At 36.2% G+C, this 21,228-nt stretch overlaps 1 long non-coding RNA gene across 1 annotated transcript in view; it reads right to left on the bottom strand.

The window, feature by feature from the left end:
• LOC105490901 (uncharacterized) overlaps positions 1 to 20,818 on the bottom strand; it is a 119,784-nt gene extending 98,966 nt beyond the window's left edge. The window contains exon 1 of the long non-coding RNA XR_011623123.1: positions 20,720 to 20,818. This is a non-coding gene — a long non-coding RNA (uncharacterized lncRNA). The remainder of the gene's footprint in view (positions 1 to 20,719) is intronic.
• Positions 20,819 to 21,228: the final 410 nt, after the last annotated feature.

The raw sequence follows: 21,228 nt of genomic DNA, 5'->3' as shown, positions 1-21,228 counted from the left end.
ATCAGTGGGCCATGCAAATTTCATTGAAAAGATTGTGATAAGTTTGTAAGAAGATGTTACAAAGATGTAAGAATCTCCTATTAATTCAATTAATTCTAACAATCAGAACAATTTAAGTCAATTGGTTTTATTCCATGCAGTCCCTTTCCAACAGATTTTTAGTTTCCATCTTCTTTCTCTTAATTCCCCAGACTGCAATGATTTCTCACTTTATAACGCAGAACAGTTCAGCAAACCTGTTCACCCACACCTATTCTACAGCTGTCCAAGCAAAGATGGACACTCCATTTATCAGGAACCATTTCTGCAAGGGATGATAACAATTATAATGATGATGCTGATAAAATCTTGACACTTAGATGTATGCATTTTCTTACTTTATTTAGTGGACAAGATTTTGTCAAGTGTTTATTTTTTCATGCCCATGTGGCAATCCTGCCTAGAGGGGGATATCACTATATTTTAATGTATTTCTCCTGCTTAGGCTGAGTTCATTCTTCTGTATATAGTGGCTTTTTTTCAAATACTTGAGAGTAAGGCAGTATGCACTTAGTAGCTTGTTTGCAGTACTCTACAACAGCAGAAGGTGAGATTTTGGAAGGTTCTTCTATAAACCAGAACGCTCTCTGGAGCACTTGATCTCTTGATACTTGTCTTAGAAATTGCCCCATATTTGGGCAGTCAGGAAATATATGTGCATGTAGAGATGCTAAAGGGCATAAAAAACCTTGGTCTTTTTACATCCATCCATGACTTACTCTTTTCCCCACACAAAAAAGTAAAGGATTACTTAGGGCATTTTACAGACATGCATATTGAGTAGTAAAATTTGAACTAGGTTTAACTTAGGGCATAGATGGTGCTAGTGTTGAAAAGCTTTCTCCATGTTATATATACACAGAAAGTGTGCTTATATGCGTATCTCTGCACAGAAACGTTTGTTTTTTTTTTTTTTTTTTAAGAGGGAGAAAAAACACAAATCTATCTTGCCCCAGTAATTCAGGAGAAAATTAAGGGATGATATATATGTGTGTATACGGTTGGATGGGGGGCAACTCATGCAAAATTATGAGACTTTGGGTACAAGAAGAACTGCTTTTAGGCCTAAGAAATAATGCTGACAAAGAGTTGAGAAGAAGGCAGTATTTTACATCTAGCGTGCAACTCAAAACTCCTCAGCATGGTTGAGAGTATCGAAAGAAAGCACATGTGGCATAAAGAGAATTGGCCATGATGTAGCTTCTTCAAGGAGTTTATTATTTCATGACAAAACGGTAATAATAGTTGCTAACATTTATTGAGTGAAAGTCACAAGGTGGCCAGGTAAAGAGATCAGCACCTAGAACTTCTGTGAAGAGTGTTAATGTGTGATGGTGATTGGAAGTCAGGGACATGGGCAGAGTGGGAGGAGGCTTGGATTATATCAGTTTCCCCGGTGAGGACTCAGAACCTAAAGTACTCTTACACCTACATCTCTTCAATCTCTTCAATTGTATCTTCCCAGGTTGTGGTGGCCTGGAAAATTCTGTATTCCTTGGGGTTCAGAGAGGAAAATAAACTAGATTTATGAACAGAAAACTGGAAAACAATGATAATCCATTAAGTAAATGCAACAAATGTGCCTCCTTTTCCTTGGATCCTGTTTCACTGACTGCTGATAATACACTTTATGATTTCAAGATGAGAAATAACCTCAGAAGGAGAAATCATTTTTACTAAGATTGATGACTAAAGCTTTGGCTGCTGCAGCTGACAACAATTGAATTTATATAAACAGCCGGGGAAGCAGTTTCTCCAAAAGAGAAGAAATCCAATGAGGGTGCTTTCTTGGTCTCTGCTTTTCCATCTATCCTTATCCATGTTTAGTAATCATTTTGAAGTTAAAATATTAGTTTCATTTTTTTCTTTATAATTTGCCTACTCTTGAAACCTTAGGCAATAAAAGTAACTCTTTCTTTACTTCTGGAATATGTATTTAGCAGAAAATGTATAAATTATGGTGATAGGGGAAAGTTATGTCATTCTGAGACAAACTTTTTGTTTATTATAATTGACAATTTCTTTCTTGGCAGGTAAAATTCTTAAGAAATTATTTGATGTAAGTTTACTGTGGTTAAAATTTGCTCAGGGAAACCAATCATGCCATTTATCTGTGTAACGTTCAGTCAAGACTCTATAAACCTTTAATCAACATCTTTTCTTTTAGTAACTACCTCAGAAATGTTTTTCCTGACAACGTCGTCCCAGAAAATTTTTCTCAAGAAAAAAAAATATTTGAATCAGTCCATTGTAAAGCATGTTTGTAATAAAACTTCGATATGTCTAACAAACCAAGTGGCCTGAAAACTATTTTTGAGCAGTAGAGATTTCACTGCTCAACATCACTCATGTACATGTATGCAGGCTGGCCCTGACTCACATTATGGATGGATATTGGTAATCAGGAAGAGTAACTTTGAAAAAAGATGAAAGTTATTCCTTGGAACCCCAGGCTTTCTCCAGGTTTCTCCTCTTTCTATCAGAATAGAAGTTACCTTTCTTTGTTACTTTAAATTTCATATTAGTAGGTTTATAATTTAGATCAATCTGTCTAGCTCTCAACAAAATTTTGATTATCTCTCCTCATAAAATAATGAAACTGTCTTCTACAGTGCTCCCCAATTGTCCTATTTACTAATCTGTGAAATCTGGATTTGGAGAACCACTGGAGACTCAGGGAGCCAACCTTTGAGGAAATGCATTGTTAAAACAAAATGGCTGTCTCAATAGGAGGCCATGATACATCTTTATGGAAACACTACACTGTTTACATATCTGTATAGTAAGACTAAAACTCTCATACACAAATACAATGCCAATGGAGGGGAAATTTGGTGAAAGAATGAGGATGGAAGATTAAAAAAAAAGCAGAGAGAAATGCTAAATCAAGCTGAAAATCTGGAGGCGCTGATTTTAATTCACAGATAATAGGATCACTGGCCTCAGGCTAGAATAACTTATTTCTATAAAAATGTAACAAGTTTTTCACACTGATGGAAAGATATAACATATTTTTTTAAACATCATAGGGGAGTTTTCCGAGACAGCCCTGTCAATAATTGATGCCATGATTCTATTTAGTGTCCAAGCATATCTATTTTTCACCTCCTCATTTAATTAAGAAGGCTTTACATAACAGGTGGAGAAGGGAGACTTCCCTATTATAGCAATTACGAATATATCAAGAAAATATAAATCACAATATTCAGCTGAACCCTAATTATTCAGATATCATTTATCATTTCTGAGTTATCTGTGCTTCTTTAAAGAGTCTCTCTTGTCATTTGTCAAAACAGCATATGTTTTTAAACCTAACAACAGTAGGCAATATTATTCTTAGGTTACAGATGAGAAAAAAATGGCCCTAAATTGGCTGAGTCTTGTCAAGGATCTCAAGGCTGGTGGGTAGTAGAAATAAGACTTGAACTCTGGCCTGCTGTTTCCAGTCCACTGGAAGCTCAGGGAGGTGCTGTAGGAGAGCCTTGGGAAAAGGTAGGGAAATCATCCAGAAAAAAAAAAAAAATCAAAGAGGAATAAATTTCTCTATGAAAAGGCAGTAAGCATACACATCATAGCCAAAGGTGAACCGACCCTAGAATTCATTTCTGGAAAGAGGACAGAATTTAAGGAGTCAGAGCAAGACACACAGAGAACTTCAGTAACCTGAAGAGCTTAGAAAAAACACAACAACTCAAATTAATAATTAAAGGAGAGGGGAAATCAGATACAGAGAGGTTTCTCAGCTACTCAGAAAGAGCAGACAAGAGGGTGAATGGATACATATCATTAGAAAAAAAAATACTCAGAGATCTAAAAGTTTCCAAATCAGAATAAACTAATGAGAGTGGTCACCGTATGTTCTTTCTGCACATAGTATGCCAAGATACCTGGGAAGCTATGGCAGATTTTATGCCTTTGAGTTAGTTGTTTCAGGCATGTAGTGGAGCAATTCCTTGCTACAGAGAAGAGATAAAGTGGATTTAAAAAGTAGCAGAAAAATAAAAATCTATCTTCCTAATTCTGCCAACTCAAAATTGTAGAACCTCAATTATGAAATGCTCTTTAAATGTAATTTTAATAAACGTCCTTGACATTTATGTCCATGGTTCATTTTCCATTTTTCTATATATGTTCTTTTGGGGGGAATGTTCAGAAAGAAATAAATGGTTCCTTTAATCATTAATGCATATTCTTTATCTTGTTGAGTAAGAGAATAAAGTTTTCTGAATTAATCACATTCCATGGAAGATAAGTGTCATATCTAAATACTTATCCTTATGGCAAATCAGGTTCTACTTTCTCCATAAACTTTGGATATTCTTTCCTATCTTCCTTCATTAATTCACACAAGAAATATTTATTGGGCATACAATATATATGGCAGAAACTATGACATAGGATAAGGTGGCAAATAAGACAACCTTGGTGCATGTTTTCATGGAGCTCAACCTTGGGGGAAGGACACATCTTTTCAAACTTTCCCTTCTAGACTACATCATTTTCTCTTTCTCTAAACTGAGTTACTTGGCAGCTGACATTGCAAAGTTTAGGATTTATTATGCTCTAATGATATGTTTGTATTATACTCCTGCTGACTAAATCATGTAAACCAACATACAGCAGTTAACATATAGTTCTTATTTTAAGTTCCCATGATGCCAATCACAGTGCTAATCATAGAAAAAACTCCTGATAATATTTGTTGATTAGTTGATGGATATGTGAATTATTAACTATTAAAAATCGTAATAGGGACCTCTACAAAAAATATTAACTCTTTATTGTAAAATTCCTTAAAACAAAAAGCAACATTACAGTAGCTTTTTAAAGTTATGAATTTTCCAGTTCGCTAGGGAAGAATGATTTATAATACACGCAACAGTTTGGAAGCATGAAATGGCATAAAATATAATTTAATCATAAAATAAATATTTAGTTGCTACTCTGTGCCAGCAGTATTCCATGTGCTTATTTGTATTGACTTATCTACTCCTCACAACCACTCTCTAAGGTAGTAGTATAAATATTCCAATTTTACAACTTAGAAATTTGAAACATAGAGAGCTTAAGTAATTTACCCAAAGTCACAGAGCTACTAAGTGGCATAGAAAGATTTTAAACTCAGCAATCCAGTTCCAGAGCCCATGTCCTCATGCAATCTACTATACTACATCTCAGAGTAAAACTTCTTTGGACTTAGGTATGTTATAAATAATAAAATATGAGAATAGAAGATCAGTTAGAGTCAGATTAGAAAGAATCGATTATAATGTACTAAGTATTATGAAAGTCATTTTTCGAAAGGACCAAGATGTGTTGAATTGTTTTCTTAAGGCAACACTTTTGCGTGACTATAGAGAAAGAACTGAAGATTTAAGGTGGGAGGAGAAAATTTAAAAACAGGAAGGTAACATAAGATTTAAAAAGAATAAACTCTGGAATCAGTAGGCTCAGATCCTGACTGAGTAGTCACTAGTGCTGGTTACTGAAATTTCCAGTTCTCTTTCTTCTAGCCACAACTTTGAATCCGTATTAAATTAAGAAAGCCCAGGGGTCTTGATGTAACCAAAGAAATATGAGCACAAGTTATATGTATTTTTTATGGGTGGAAGACAAAATATTTCATAATCTGCTGTTTCCCCTAAAGCTGTAGGGAGAAGTTCACCTTCAAGGTTTTCATTCTCAGAGATTTTGGTGTTTGCTGCTGTAGCATAAACTACTCTGTCCTGAGAGGCACACAGCCTTTAGCATTTAATAGTTTTATCTTAAATTATTTAACAACTGTGAGGTTTTCTTTATTTCCCCATATATAAATAATGGGGTGATGATGATGTATGATTTTTAATTTTTTGATGCTCTTTTATTTTATTTGGCATATTTTTTTCTTAAAGTCTAGCACATAGCTGCTACTCAGCAGATGCTAATTCATAAGGACTGAGATAAATAAATAGCAGAAGCACAAGGAACAGATTCTAAAGACAGTTTGAGGCAAAATAAAAAGAACTTGACTCCAATTTGGTATAAAGTATAGAACAAAAAAGTAAATAACTAGAGATGTTCCCAAGTTTCCAGTTTCCCAATAATATGATGGGTTGTTGCATTATTAACTAAAATAAGATATAAAGGAGGTCAAGTTGAGAGATGGTGTCCTCCAAGCCAGGTATATGTATTCAAGTCAGATATTATGAAGTAAAGACAAGGAACTCAAGTGCAAATGTAAAATAGAGAGGATTTTTATCATTTTTTTTCCTACATTAAGATGCCTAAGATGTTGACTGGTTTGCTGCAGACCACGTGAAATTTAATTGACTGTCAGTATAAACATTCCAGGCACAATTCAGAGAAAAATAATTCAATAGATGAATTTATTCTGTTACAATTTTTTTTGCTTCCTTTTCAGTGTTTTCCCTCTTGGAATCTTTTTTGGAGTCAAACACAACTGACAGTAAGTATAACAAACACAATTCTAACCTTGTTTAATAAACTGAATTCGTGTGTTACTGAACTCCCTAAGCCTCATGTTCCTTACCTAGAAAAAAAAAAAAAAAAGAAACGATGCCATATAACTGATAAGAGTTGCTCAAAATTTAACTGTGATAATATGTGTGAAATACAGAATCGCAGAGCAGAAACCATGTAAATACGTTTCCTTTTTCCTTCCTTGTATTAACCCTAGTTATTGCCTTTCTAGAGGAAGTTTTCCAGGTGACTTTCATAAAATTCTTTGTATTTTATTCCTTCCCAAGATCTTATTGCTGGAAAAGGAATCTATATTTTACTATAAGATTATTAAAAATATTTTTATAAACTCAATTCTATAATTCCATGTGTATCTGCCTTTTATTTTCTTAAACAAAATGTTTGATCTGGCATGATTTAGCTCAAAACAAAGATGTGCAAGCAATAAGAAAAGAACCAATTTCTAAAATTTATTTTTGCTATAAATGGATTCAGCTACAATATTCTAATTAATATATTGGTCAGATGTGATACGGAGTCAGGCAAATTTTATCACTGCTTGCAGAGAGTTTAACCCACTGAGAGTAAGGATTAAGAGCCATAGCATGAAGTAAAGTTGGCACAAGAAACATCTCATTTTCACAGATTCACGGAAGAAATTTACCCACAGAATATGCAGTAAAGTAATGCTATAACAGTTAAAATTCCTTTTTAAAATGGACTTTCTGCTGAAAATCTAGAAAATAGTTTAACAAATATGGATACTTTTGTAAACATTGTAAGATATAGGTAAGTAGGAGATATGTTATAATTATTTTAATGTTTTAAATCAGTCATTCAAATAGTTTTTTGTAAGTCTACTCTAAATTCAAAAATTAGAAACAACTCATTTAAGAAGAAAACCAAAAGCCAAACTTGATATTACAGGACAGTTCAGTGTCTATCAAAAATGCTATTATGATGGATTACAAGAAATTCTTTTAGGGAAAGAAAGGTCATGTAAACATAGTTTTAATCCAACTTTATGATTAGATAATCCAGATTGTTTGTAAGCATTACTGAGTAAAAAAGAGTATGTGCAATCTCCAGTTTATTATTTTATAATGGACAAAATACATTATGCAAGATTATCCAAGTGTTGGTATTGAGGAATATGATGTTTAAATACATTGTGTAACTTGGAGTAAAATGGAAATCAAAACATTTATAAAATAGTATAGGTATCTTCTTAATGATATCTTACTTCCGAACCTCTAAATTTCTCTAGTGTTTCAATAATTTCAAAACTAAGAGGCTTGGTTTTAAAAAAGAATAATTTCCTCTCTCCTCCATGATGGAGTAACTGGCACTGAACATGCCCTCCTTCCATAAACAAATGTAAAACTAGAAAAAATATATGAGGCAATGGAGACTGGCACTAAACAACAGGCTATAAGCCTTTAGAGAAGAAAAAATATATAATGTGAGTTCCACATTCTCTTCAGCTTCATATCTCAGGGAAATTGCTGAACTTCTAGCAGTGAAGAGAGGTAGCCAAAACTGCATATGACAGCTGCACTGAGCTGATGATGCTGTGGTCTGATCTCTCTGAGATCAGCTCTGAGCTACACAAGTGCTAGGACTTTTGATGTAGGGTAGCGGAGAGGTGGGACCTGAGGAAAATGGGAACACCTGAAATCTATGTGAGGTTTCCTCAGTGATTATTTGGGCCTGACAGAGGATGGCTCTTGCAGGACTCAAATCTGAATAGAAATGACAGAGCTCTAGCAGAGATCAAGCAGTGCTAAGATGCTGGAGTTCTGGTACAACCAAAAAAGAGTCCTCAGTGATTTACCTCATGTACTCAGGTTAATCTCCCATAAAGACTATGCCTTAAGAGAAAGGAGTATGACCTAGAGCAAAGACCATAGCCTAGAACTAAATTGAAATCTACCCATCTACAAAGAATGAAACCAAGAGTCTGCTAATAAATCAAAAATTCAGCATCTTTCAAAGAAGGCAACATGAGAAAGAGTCTACACAATATGTCATCTATTAGGTTTGTCATATAAAAGAGGTTAAAAATGCCTGATAATTAAGGGGAAAAACAGTAAATAAAAAGAAATTTCAACATGACCAAGATGTTGAAATTAGCAGACAAGTGTTTTAAAATGCCATGTGTAAAGCAAAAGAACAATCAGCAGAGTGAAGAGGCAACCTATGGAATGAAGAAAATTTGCAGTGTACATGTTTGATAAGGCATCAGTATCCTGAATGTATAAGAAACTCAAACAGCTCCACTGTAAGAAAATAAATAATCCAATTAAAAATTATGCAAAGAACATAAATGGAGTTTTTCAAAAGAATACATACAAAGGACCAACAGTTATATGAAAAAATGATCAACATTATTAATCATAAGGGAAAGGCAAATTACAAATACAATGAAATATCGCCTCACATCTGATAGAAAGGCTATTATCAAAAGATGAAAGATAATTGTTGGTGAAGATGTAGAAAAAATTAAATCCTTGTTCACTGTTGGTGGGAGTGTAAATTAGAACAGCCATGTTGATAAACAGTCTGGAGATTTCCCAAAATATTAAAAATAAAACAACCATCCAGCAATCTCATTACTGGGTATATACCCAAAGAAACTGAAATAAGTGTGCTGAAGAAAGATCTGCCCTCCCATGTTCATTGCTGCATTATTCACAAGATATTCACAAGATATAGTCAAGATATGGAATCAACCTAAGTGTCCATCAGTGGATGAATGCAAAAAGAAAAGGTGCTATATATACCCAATGGAATACTATTCATCCTTTGCAAAGAAAGAAATCCTGTCACTTGTGATAACATGGATAAACCTGGAGAAAATTATGTTAAGTGAAAAAAGCCAGGCACAGGAAGACAACACAACAGGATCTCACTTGTATGTGGAAACTAAAAAGGTCACACTCATAGAAGCACTGGGTTGAGGGCATACACTGTCTCAGTTGGGGAAGATTCTGCCACACCTGGAGTACCAAATCACATTCAAATTGTCCTAAGGACACCATATAAATCATGGTTCAGTATGCCTGAAAGTCTAAGTCTTCTTAAGTATCTATTTTACTACTTGTTTCCACATTTGCTAAGTGCTATTCGTGTATAAAAAATTAAATCAGAAGATATTTAAGACACAGTCTTTGCCTTGAAGGGCTTTCATAAATTAAATCTGTACAGGTTGTCTCACCTGCTTGACTGTGTTAATACCTCCACCTTTACCCTAACACACTATAGGAACATTTAATGTTGCATTTGAAAGTATACTACCACTATTTCTAGTAAATAAAAATCTCCTAGGAATAGTAAGACCTGGAATTTGTGATTTCTTTTGAGATTTGATCATCTCAACAAAATCTCTACTGTTATCATTAAGTTCTTTTTTTTTTTTTTTTTTTTTTTTTTTTTTTTTTTTGAGACGGAGTCTCACGCTGTTGCCCAGGCTGGAGTGCAGTGGCGCGATCTCGGCTCACTGCAAGCTCCACCTCCCGGGTTCACGCCATTCTCCTGCCTCAGCCTCCTGAGTAGCTGGGACTACAGGCGCCCGCCACCGCGTCCGGCTAATTTTTTTTGTATTTTTTTTTTAGTAGAGACGGGGTTTCACTGTGGTCTCGATCTCCTGACCTTGTGATCCGCCCACCTCGGCCTCCCAAAGTGCTGGGATTACAGGCTTGAGCCACCGCGCCCGGCCTATCATGAAGTTCTATATTGATTGAACATAAGACCTTTAGATTTTTTTGTGTGTATGGCTATGCCATCCTTCTGAAATTTGAAAGATAGTATTCAAAAGAGAAAAAGTGAAGTAGTAGAGTGACCAAGTCCAAGAGTCAAGCATTAAAAAAAAGTATGTATTATGTTAGCCACTACCAAACATGTTTTTATGTGATATGTGAGGGAATTAACAAAAACACAACACAACTTTGTCTTTCAGGGAATGTATAAGTGGATATAAACCTGATACATATGACAATATAATTAGCTATCAATGCTGAATGTGCTAAATCGGATTGATGACACATTTTTGTTATAAGTGTTTAAGAATGAAGAGATTACGCAATTGAGTTCCTTACTATCATGTTGAGTGCTGTTTCATGCACTGCATTAAGCTCTGTTTACCTCACAGGACATTTTGGAGTGATTCCCTCATAGCAAGAAGATGCTTTCCTGGAAGCTTGGCCAATGTTTCTGTAAGCTTGGTCAATGTCTCCCTAAGCCCCAAATATTCTTTTATAGATATAAATTATCTTAATTTTGTAATTAAGGAAGTTAAATATCAGAGATGTTAGAATATCTATATAACTTTATAAAGATGTTAAGAGAAAGAAATAGGATTTGAAATCAAACTTGACTCCTTCCAAAGCTCCTCTTCTTTTCGTTTGGCTACTTTACTCTTCTTCTTTCTATACTTCTATGGTATTTTAGATAAAGTAATAGCAAAATCAAGGCTATTGAAATAACTGCACAGAAATTGTCACTTTTACTGTTGATCTTCCCAACAGATTTGAGAATGTCAAGTTATTTTTTTTATAATCAGTACATGTATAGCCCATAATGTAGTGATAATTAATTTTAGTTATTGGATTGTCTTATAATTACTTGCTAAGATGTCTGTTGCCATACTGTGAGTTCTCATTGTTGAACTCACTCGTTGTATCTGTAGGTCTAGCATAATACTAGTCCCGTAATAGGCACTCTGTAAATTATATTGCCTTGAATCTCTCTGAACCTATTTTTTTTCACCTTCCTGGATAATACAAAGTAATAGAAAGAAGTATTTTTTATATATATATACACACACACACACATACATATATATATATATATATATATGATTTAAAAGTTCCCAGGTAGATTGCAGGTATTGTAATATATAAAGGCCTTTGAAATTGTATCATTATTCAAAGATAATATATATTATTATTCATAGTATATTTATATTAAAGGTACCTACACCATTTTGTTTATAGAAGCTCTATTGAGAAAATTTTACACACCATTAAATTCACCTTTTGATTCTTATTGCGAAGCATCTGACTGAAGGATAAGAATATTACCTGAGCAGTTGTTATATATTATCTCTGTTGATTCTTAAGTATTACAAAGAATATGCAAAGTAATTTTCATTCCTATCTTAAAGGTAAAGAGACTAAGTTTTGTTTTTGTTTGTTTGTTTTTTGTTTGTTTGTTTGTTTTGAGATGGAATATCGCTCTGTCATCCAGGCTGGAGTGCCATGGCACGATCTTGGCTCACTGCAACCTCCGCCTCCCAGGTTCACACCATTCTCCTGCCTCAGTCACCCGGATAATTTTTTGTATTTTTAGTAGAGACGGGGCTTCACTGTGTCAGCCAGGATGGTCTCGATCTCCTGACCTCGTGATCCACCCACCTCGGCCCACCACGTCCAGCTGAAACTAAGTTTTATATAAGTTAAGTAACTAGCACAGCCATTTAGTAAATAGCATGGTTTGAATTGGACTTCAATTTTTCTTGATTACAAATCCACTGCTACAGAAGTTGCCTATGTTGCGAGGGGAGCACTCCTAAATAAATGTCATAGGAGTTAGAAGTTTGGACTCATTTTTTTGTACATCTAAGAGCCCAGATCCCAAGGCCCTTTTCTATGAAAATACTCCTTCAACTTTTCTCCATAGACAAAGGGAATCAAAGTAATGTCTGTGTTGAATTTTGATGTAGACATGATGTTTGAAAGCTTCCAGACTGAGTTTGGGGTTGATGAAAGGAAGCAGATAATAGTAGTCAACCAGAGGTATTGGTGACATGAATGCTACATACCCACACTTGAGATCCGGTTACTGAACAAGGCTTAAGTACCACATTGTGAAGTAATTACAACAAATAAAAGAATCGTATAGTGTATTAATAAAACAAGCACCATCAAATGTAGCCTAAACTTAAAAGGATTTCTGAATCATTTACAGCCTGGTCCCAGTGGGCAGCAGAATGACCACTTTTAATCTATTAGAAAAGGTAGTATTCTGGTAATGTTGTCTGGTTAAAGATAACCACACCTGCAGGTGTGAAAAAAGGAAATCAAAAACATAAAAGGTCAAAGAAGACAGATATTTGACTATTTTGTCTAACTGTATTTTCATCTGCAAGAACATAGTGGGCACTTACAATGTTATTTGTTGAATGAATGAGTGTACGCCAACTGACATAGAAGGAAAATGCATGTACACGGCAAGTCACTGTTTTATGGTGCACATGTATTTTGAGTTGTATGACTTTTTAGACTGATCAATTACAGACTTCAAGAGATTTTTTCCAGCATCAATTGCATGAAATATCTTAGTAAACTTTCATTAATGCAGCCTCAGATATGTCAAATTAGTAAATAAGATGAGGTCACTGTTCACAAGTTTATGAATGTCAACCACCAAATCACTCCAGTGAAGTAATTTTGCAATGCACAAATGGAAACATCCATCTACGAACAAGGCTGGCTGCGCCACCATGGTAAACTTGGCTGAGACCAAGCATTATGGACCAGGAGATTATACACTCATACCCAAGAGACCAACTTTGTTCCAAATATTTGTCATGTTCTTGCCCTGATAAATGTCACTTTCCAGAGCATAGAAAGTTAGTGATTTTCAGTTTTGGCCACTCAGAGAAATTTTACGTACTTCACAATATGAGGAGAGGGAGTTCAATTCATACATTAAGTTATTATCTTAGGCTGCCACACTAAGCAAGGAAGACTTAGCATATCTTAGAGGGTACCTACTAAAAGGAAAATCTAGGAGTTTAAATTTATTAATGGAATAAAATGCATACTTCAATCATCAATTTTAATTTCTCCCTCCAGCAGTTATTTCTAAATAGAAAAGGACCGTTTCTATTATTTTTTGTCTACGCAGGCGTGTGCATGCGTGCGCGCGCGCACACACACACACACACACACCCCTCTAATCCCCTCACGACTTTCAAAGCTTAACAAAAAAGCATTTCTTTTGAAGTATGCAGAATATTTTAGACTGAGCAATCTTATACGCATGGTTAAAAGTAATTTACAACCTGAAAATTACATCTGACACAAGATGTGTCCCTCCAGGCTATCTGAGAACACCTAAGATTCTGTTCAATGGAATTGCCTCAGGTTGGTGTTACCAAGCTCACAAGCCTCAAAATCATTGCCCTAGGGAGTCACAAAACTGAGACTAGCTGTTCTGGGAAAAAATTGCTAGCTTTACTTATTTTGCTATTTTTGAGATACATTTCTTGCAAATCACTCAAACTATTTCTATAACTGAAATATTTCTGCCAACTGGTATAGTATGACTAAAGCAATAGATACTTTGTGTAAAAAAAAATAATCAACACCGAAGAATTGATAATTTGCAACCATGTTCTTCATACTATAGTGCGACTGCAAGGTGCTGGATAGTTTCTCTGTTTTTCTCCCTTAATTCTTACTCATGTCTCCATTTCTATACCAGGAATTTATAGATTTCCCTTGAGGCTTTGATCTTTGTTAGAATACAAATTCTCCAGGGTTACCTATATTAATAATTCATGTGGTTCATTTACTCTTTGTCAGACTTGCAGAAGGAAGACTGACAAGGAGGCAGGGGAAATAGTTGAGGCTACAAGTACTGGAGACATCATTCATACTTAAACTGAGACATGTGCCCAGTAGTCTCACAGGGTTCATTTTAAGTTCATCTTTAGCAACATATATTGGGCATCTACTGATTAAATGGCACTGTCTAAGCACTAGTAAGACACTTTATTATATCAGCCTTCAAGAAAAGTATGTTCAAATTAGGGAGAATTCAGTTTAACATGTGAGAATAAATTCACATGCCAAAGGAATTTCTATTTGTATTTACTCATCTTTAACTTAAATCTTTAAACATAGTCTGAAGCAAAGTATTATTTTAGAATTGTTGGTTAAATCCATAAAATTTCTATGCAACTATTGGAGTTAATCACTAAAGAAATGTAAGTACATTAGAAACTATATCCTAATGCTTGAGTCTGTGTCTACATTATCTTAAAATAATCAACCCATATTATTTTTCTAAATATCCTTCTTATTCTTAACTATCAAAAAATCATTTATTATTTTATAAATAAAGACATAAGTCATATTATAAACAACAGATGAAAATGCACTAAATTAGGTGTGTTCAGTTTCTAGCCCTGACATAACTGTGTACCATTCAGTAGGTTATTTAGCATCCCTGATCTGTCTTTTACTGCTGTAAGTTATCAGGAAGAGATGATTTTAAGGTATCATCTGGGTCTAAGTTTATTTAATAACATTATATTCTATAAAGTTCAAGTTATGGCTAGGCTGGTTCTCTTGTTAATTATTTTGAATGGATCAAGAATGACAGTCTACTGTAAGGAGTACAGGAAAATCCAGAAACCTTTATGTTTAACTTTCATTCTACCTTTGTGTAGTGAGTTAGTCACTGAGCTTTGAGAGAGGAAGATGCAAAGTGAGTGAGTGTTTATTATAAGGAAAGTGAGTTTTAGCATAAGAGATTTTAGGAAATACTTATTTGATATAGTCATGCCTCACTTAACAATGGGGATATGTTCTGAGACATGTGTAGTTAGGAAATCATATGACCATCATAGAGTATACTTACACAAACCTACATGGTATAACCTTTCACACATCTAGACTATTTGCTATAGCCTATTGCTCCTCGGCTACAAACCTGTGCAACATACTACTGCACTGAATACTGGAGGCGATTATAACACAACAGTTAAGTATTTGTGTATCTAAACATAGAAAAAGGACAGTAAAAATACAGCATAAAAGATAAAATATATTGGGAGGCCGAGACGGGCGGATCACGAGGTCAGGAGATCGAGACCATCCTGGCTAACACGGTGAAACCCCGTCTCTACTAAAAAATACAAAAAAACTAGCCGGGTGAGGTGGCGGGCGCCTGTAGTCCCAGCTACTCGGGAGGCTGAGGCAGGACAATGGCGTGAACCCGGGAGGCGGAGCTCGCAGTGAGCTGAGATCCGGCCACTGCACTCCAGCCTGGGTGGCAGAGGGAGACTCCGTCTCAAAAAAAAAAAAAAAAGATAGAATATAATACACCTGTAGAGGGCGCTTGCCATGAACGGATATTGCGGGACTGGAAGTTGCTCCAGATGAGTCAGCGAGTAAGTGGTGAGTAAACGCGAAGGCCCAGGACATTGCTGTACACTACTGTCGACTTTATAAACACTGCACATTTAGGATACACTAAATTTATACAAATATTTGTATTTCTCCAATAATAAAGTAACCTCAGTTGAATGTAGCATGTTTACTTTAAAAACATTTTAATACTTTTTACGTTTTGACTCTTGTAATAACACTTGTCTTAAAACACAAACATATTGTACAGCTGTACAAAAATATTTTCTTTCTTTATATCCTTATTCTATGGGCTCTATTTATAGTTTTGCTATTTTTTATTTTAAAAGCTTTTGTTGAAAATTAAGACCTATTTTTCTTCCAAGATGGTAGATTGGAGACATTGCTAGCACTTCTCTTCCACTTGGAAAGAGAAAATAGTGTGGAGAGCATCACACTGAACTTTTTCCCAAGAAGCAACACAGGAACTTAAAAAAACTAAAAGAAACCACAGACCCTTTGAAAGAAACATCAGGCTGCAGCCTACACTGTGAAGTAGGTGAAAGCTGTAAGTCTCCATAGTGTGAGAGGGGGATAAAGTGACTTTGGGATATACTCTCCCACTGGGGAACCTGGCAATACAGGCCATTGGGAAAGGCCTTAATCCTACCCAGCGCTGGAGCCGAGTCAGTGAGCAGCGGGGAGTATATAAAAAGAAGTGGCTTTGAGTGCACTCCCCGTTTCCAGTGGGGATGGAGGGAACCCATACCTGATCCTACTCTGCAGGAGACTTCATGCAAGTCTGCTTGCTAACTCAGGCAGCAAAGGTTGAGAGAAGCTCCCAACTGAGATTCATGATATACTCTCACATGGGAATAAAAGACCTTGGCAAAAACCAAGGGGCGAGTGGAGATTGGGCTGCAGCCACAGGCATGAGAGCTAGACACGCCTGCTTCACAGGCAGACTTGGGGAACGTGGACTGAAAGCCTTGGTTTCTGTCTCTGCAGGGAAGGCTTGTGGCCAGGGGCAGTTTTGAGTTCTGAGCACACTGCCTGGAACCTAATTAGTTGCTGCTAGTGGAACACTGCAGGTGTGAGGTTTGCCTCGCCAAATGTATGGGAGCTGGGTGGGGCTCACTGCTGCCTGCTGCTCCCCACTCCTCATGTGGTCCCTTCTGTATGACAGAGGCAGCTGTGCTCCTCCCTGGAACTTTACCCCAGTGGCCAGAGAACTGGCCTCTGATTCCCACTGGAGCTGCTGTTTGTGCCCACACATGCGGAGCCACAGCATGGACTTGCTTGACCCAGCTCCCACCCAGATTTGCCCCTCCATCCACCCTGGTGGTTTAATATTAAGGACAGAAACTCTTGGGAGTTTCACGGCCCTGCCCATTGCCTGAGACGCCAAAGTACCTCTTTTGGGTAACATAAGGCAAACACAAATCCTATCAATACCACCACAGCTGGTGTTTCTTGGCAAGTGCCATCTCCTGACTGGAGTCCAAACAACACAGTCCATTACACCATCTGCAGGCACAATAACACAGTGCTTGGAAAAGAGAAAACTTGTAGCCTTAGCTATCACCATTTCTTACATCATTCTGGCTAACCAGGAGGTTCTGAACCTGTCCACAAGGCAAGTTTGTTACCACTACAACTGGCATTTGAGGAAGTTGACACACTAAGGCTATTAATAACCAAGGAATATCACGAAGTGTACGCCAACGTCACTCCCCTGCCAATTCCATCAGAGCTGGTGTTGGTACCCGCTGCTGGGAGATTTGAGGACAGATCACATCAAAGAACCCCTTGCAAACATTTCCTAGCACTAGCCTGGAGTGAGGCACCCCCACCAAGTGACCAGACCTAGAGGAGCAGCAGCACTCACAGTAATCTGGCCCTTGAGATAAGTTTCAAGAGACCTCTGTCATTCCAACTGCACAGAAGACAATGAACTTGGTCATACACCAAGCACATTGCTACGACAACTAGCTTCTGAGAAAGCCATCATACAAAGACTCTATAAGTAGGTTATTCATACAGAAGTTTCAACCCTGAAAGCACACAGAGCTGTATTAGTTTATAAGAAATTTAAAAAATTAAAGTCATATCCTCAAGAGAAAGAAAAAGAAATATTAAAAACACTGTCAAATTAAAAAAAATAATTCAAAAATAATTAGAAGAAATAGTCTACCCCAAAGAGAAGGAACTAGAAAAAATATTTGGCAGGATGACACACAGGGTTCTATAACACACCCAAAAGATCTCACTAGCTCTCCAGCAATGAATTCAAACCAAGATGAAATATCTGAAACACAGATAAAGCATCCAAAAGGTTGATTATTAAGCTATTTAAGGAAGTGTAAGAGAAAGGCAAAAACCAACCTAAAGACTTTTTTTTTTTTTTTAATTTAAGATCTAATTGAGAAATTTTCTAAAGAAATAGATGTTTTAAAGAAAAAACAATCAGAACTTCTGGAAATGAAAGACACATTTAAAGAATGACTAAATGCAGTGGAAAGTTGTAACAAAAGAATAGACCAAGTAGGAAAAAGAATTTCAGAAGTTGAAAACAAGGCTTTTGAATTAACCCAATCAAACAAAATTGTAAAAAATTTTAAAAAAGGAAATGAACAAAGTCTCTAAGAAATATGGGATTATGTATAATGGCCAAATGTAAGAATCTTTGCTGTACCTGAGGGAGAATAAAAAAACAAAGTTTGGAAAACTTATTTGAGGGAATAATTCAGGAAAACTTTCCAAGCCTGACTAGACATTTAGACAGTCAAATGCAAGAAGCTCAGAAGGTAGATTTACCTTAAATGGGGAAGCAAAAAATATTTTAAACATAATTTTTTTCTAAATATCAAATTATTTTCTATATAATTTTTGTATATAATCTCCAGTGTAGGATTCTTCAAATATCTATAATTGCAGATGTAACATTCTTTTTTTTTTTTTTTTTTTTTTTTTGAGACGGAGTCTCACGCTGTTGCCCAGGCTGGAGTGCAGTGGCGCGATCTCGGCTCACTGCAAGCTCCACCTCCCGGGTTCCCGCCATTCTCCTGCCTCAGCCTCCTGAGTAGCTGGGACTACAGGCGCCCGCCACCGCGTCCGGCTAATTTTTTTTGTATTTTTTTTTTAGTAGAGACGGGGTTTCACTGTGGTCTCGATCTCCTGACCTTGTGATCCGCCCGCCTCGGCCTCCCAAAGTGCTGGGATTACAGGCTTGAGCCACCGCGCCCGGCCAGGTGTAACATTCTTAATAATCAGTGTTTGTTAGTAACTGATAATAAGTGTTAATAATTGATATAAGTGTTAATAATTGATATGTTAATAATTGGATAAGTGTTAACAAGTGATAATAAGTGATAGTTCCTTTCACTGCACTATGGAAGATATTTTTAAAAAATCATATATAATTCTGGATGCTGAGTTCTAGAGGTGATATAGTCAATCTGAGATATATTCAAAGATGTTAATACTGCAAGAAATTAAACCTTAGTTTTCTGAGTATCTGTTTGGGGAAATGAACAAGTTTAACTTAGCAGAAAAAGGAGAGTAAAACGTTGTTAGATACATAGACTGGATAACAATACAGTTAGCTTCAAAAATTTAGGGATGTACTTGTGGGAAGAAATACTTTACTTTTGTGGCCTTGTGAGCTAAAATTAGAGTGGAGGTATAAATCTTACAGTTAGCAATATTTTAACTCCACATTAAGGAATTTCTTAAGGTACTTTGCAAAGCCAGAATGAGCTATCTCAATAGGAATTAACTTTCCCTTTAGCATAAATAGCTTAATCAAGAATGTGGCAGGTATCCTATAGAGGAGGTTAAAGCATAGGGTGATTTTTCAGTTGCAGATAATCCACAACTGAATCGATACTGAATTCAAATAGTGGGGCCCTTGTTTTCCAGTAGCTTACATGTGTGAGAAGTTTACATATCAATGAAAATGATGTGCTGAATGACATCTTGAGGTTATATTTATTGCAAGGTTTTCATTAAATGAGTCACGGAAATTATAACCATGCTAAAGGATAAACTTGACATGAAAAGAAGCTTGTTTTAATTTTCTAGGATTACTGGTAGGATAGTATTAACAGTATATCCTGGGTGAGGTGCTCCTGAGAGTTCCTCCCTCTTTCCTGGTCTATTGATTTTCTAAAGATGTTATAACAAATGACTACAAGCTTGGTGTTACAAATTACCACAAGCAACAGTTATGTATTCTCACAGTTCTTAAAAGACACAAGCCTCATATCAAGGAGTCAGGAGCCTTTCTATGAAGGCTATAGAGTGAAGTTCCTCCTCACTTCTTCTTAGCATCCAGTGCTTCCAGGCAATCCCTGATCATTTATTGGCTTGTATCTTTATCATCCCAATCTTTGCCTCCATCATCACACAACTTTCTTCTCTGTGACTATGTTGCCAGATCTCCTTTTTAGGCCCACTCTAAATCTAGAATGATTTCATCTCAGCATTCCCAACTAATTACATCTGCAGAGACCCTGTTTCTAACTAATGTTACATTCTGAGATTGCAGGTGGACGTGACTTTTGTGGGGCATGCTACTCCTGGGGACCTCAACAAACCACTGAGAGGGAGGTGGGTCTGTGATTACATTGTATTTTCATACTCATAATTCTAGTCTTAAGATTTTTGTAATATTGATTGAGGTGGTCGAACCTCCTCAAGGCCATCAAAGAAGACTGAAGTGACAAATGAATTGAGTCAAAATTTCAATCACACAGTACTACATTGATGTGGTGAATGCTGTCTTAGGAAGTCCTTTAATTAGAAAGGAGGGAATATTATTTACATAAGTTTCACAGTTAGATTATAAATTCTGCTTAAGCAGAGCTGGGTGTGTTGCATGGCCCATCATTTGATTGTATGATGACTGAGATCATAAAGGGCAGAAACAAATCTGAGAGGCCATCATGGGGTAGATGCACACATTTATTGCAACCATCTTAAAGCACAAAGCACATGTAAGAGTTGGCCTTAACCGTAAGTAAAATTCTATATCTCATAGTTAATAGATTGAATGATAAATACCTGAAAAAAAACTGGCTTACCCTACTAACAGCCATCTGGCTACCATCCTGAAGAGGGTAAAAAGGATGCTTAGAAAAAAAATAGCAACAACAAAGTCGTCGTGATCATCATCATCATCTTCACCATTTTCACCACAATCTTTACTATGGTAACAATAGAACGTTGGATACAACATCATCTCAACAATCCACACATGGCTGTCACGTAGCCATCTTCCATATTTGAAGGAAGATTAATTTATTTTACTGATTCTTTCTCACTTATCTCCCAATGTACCAGCTAACTTTTCAGAGTCATACTCCCTGGATGAGCTAAGTTTGCTCTCTCTGTGTTCATGCTTAGCTTCATCCTGAGAAAGAAGCTGCTTTTCATGACTCACTGACTACCGCTGAATAATTTCTATAGGAGGTTCATACTTTATGAAGGAGACCCTTCTTCTTTCTGAATTTCTCTGAAAGAAATATGACCTTATCCTTCCCTGCGCCTCCAGATGATCTAAGAGCATTCTTAGTGTTTCCAGTTATTTAGA

This window comes from Macaca nemestrina, chromosome 5, assembly GCF_043159975.1.
Source record: "Macaca nemestrina isolate mMacNem1 chromosome 5, mMacNem.hap1, whole genome shotgun sequence".
Taxonomy (NCBI): Eukaryota; Metazoa; Chordata; class Mammalia; order Primates; family Cercopithecidae; genus Macaca; species Macaca nemestrina.
The sequence above is the reverse complement of the archived record's forward strand: the minus strand, read 5'-3'. Positions and strand labels throughout refer to the sequence as shown.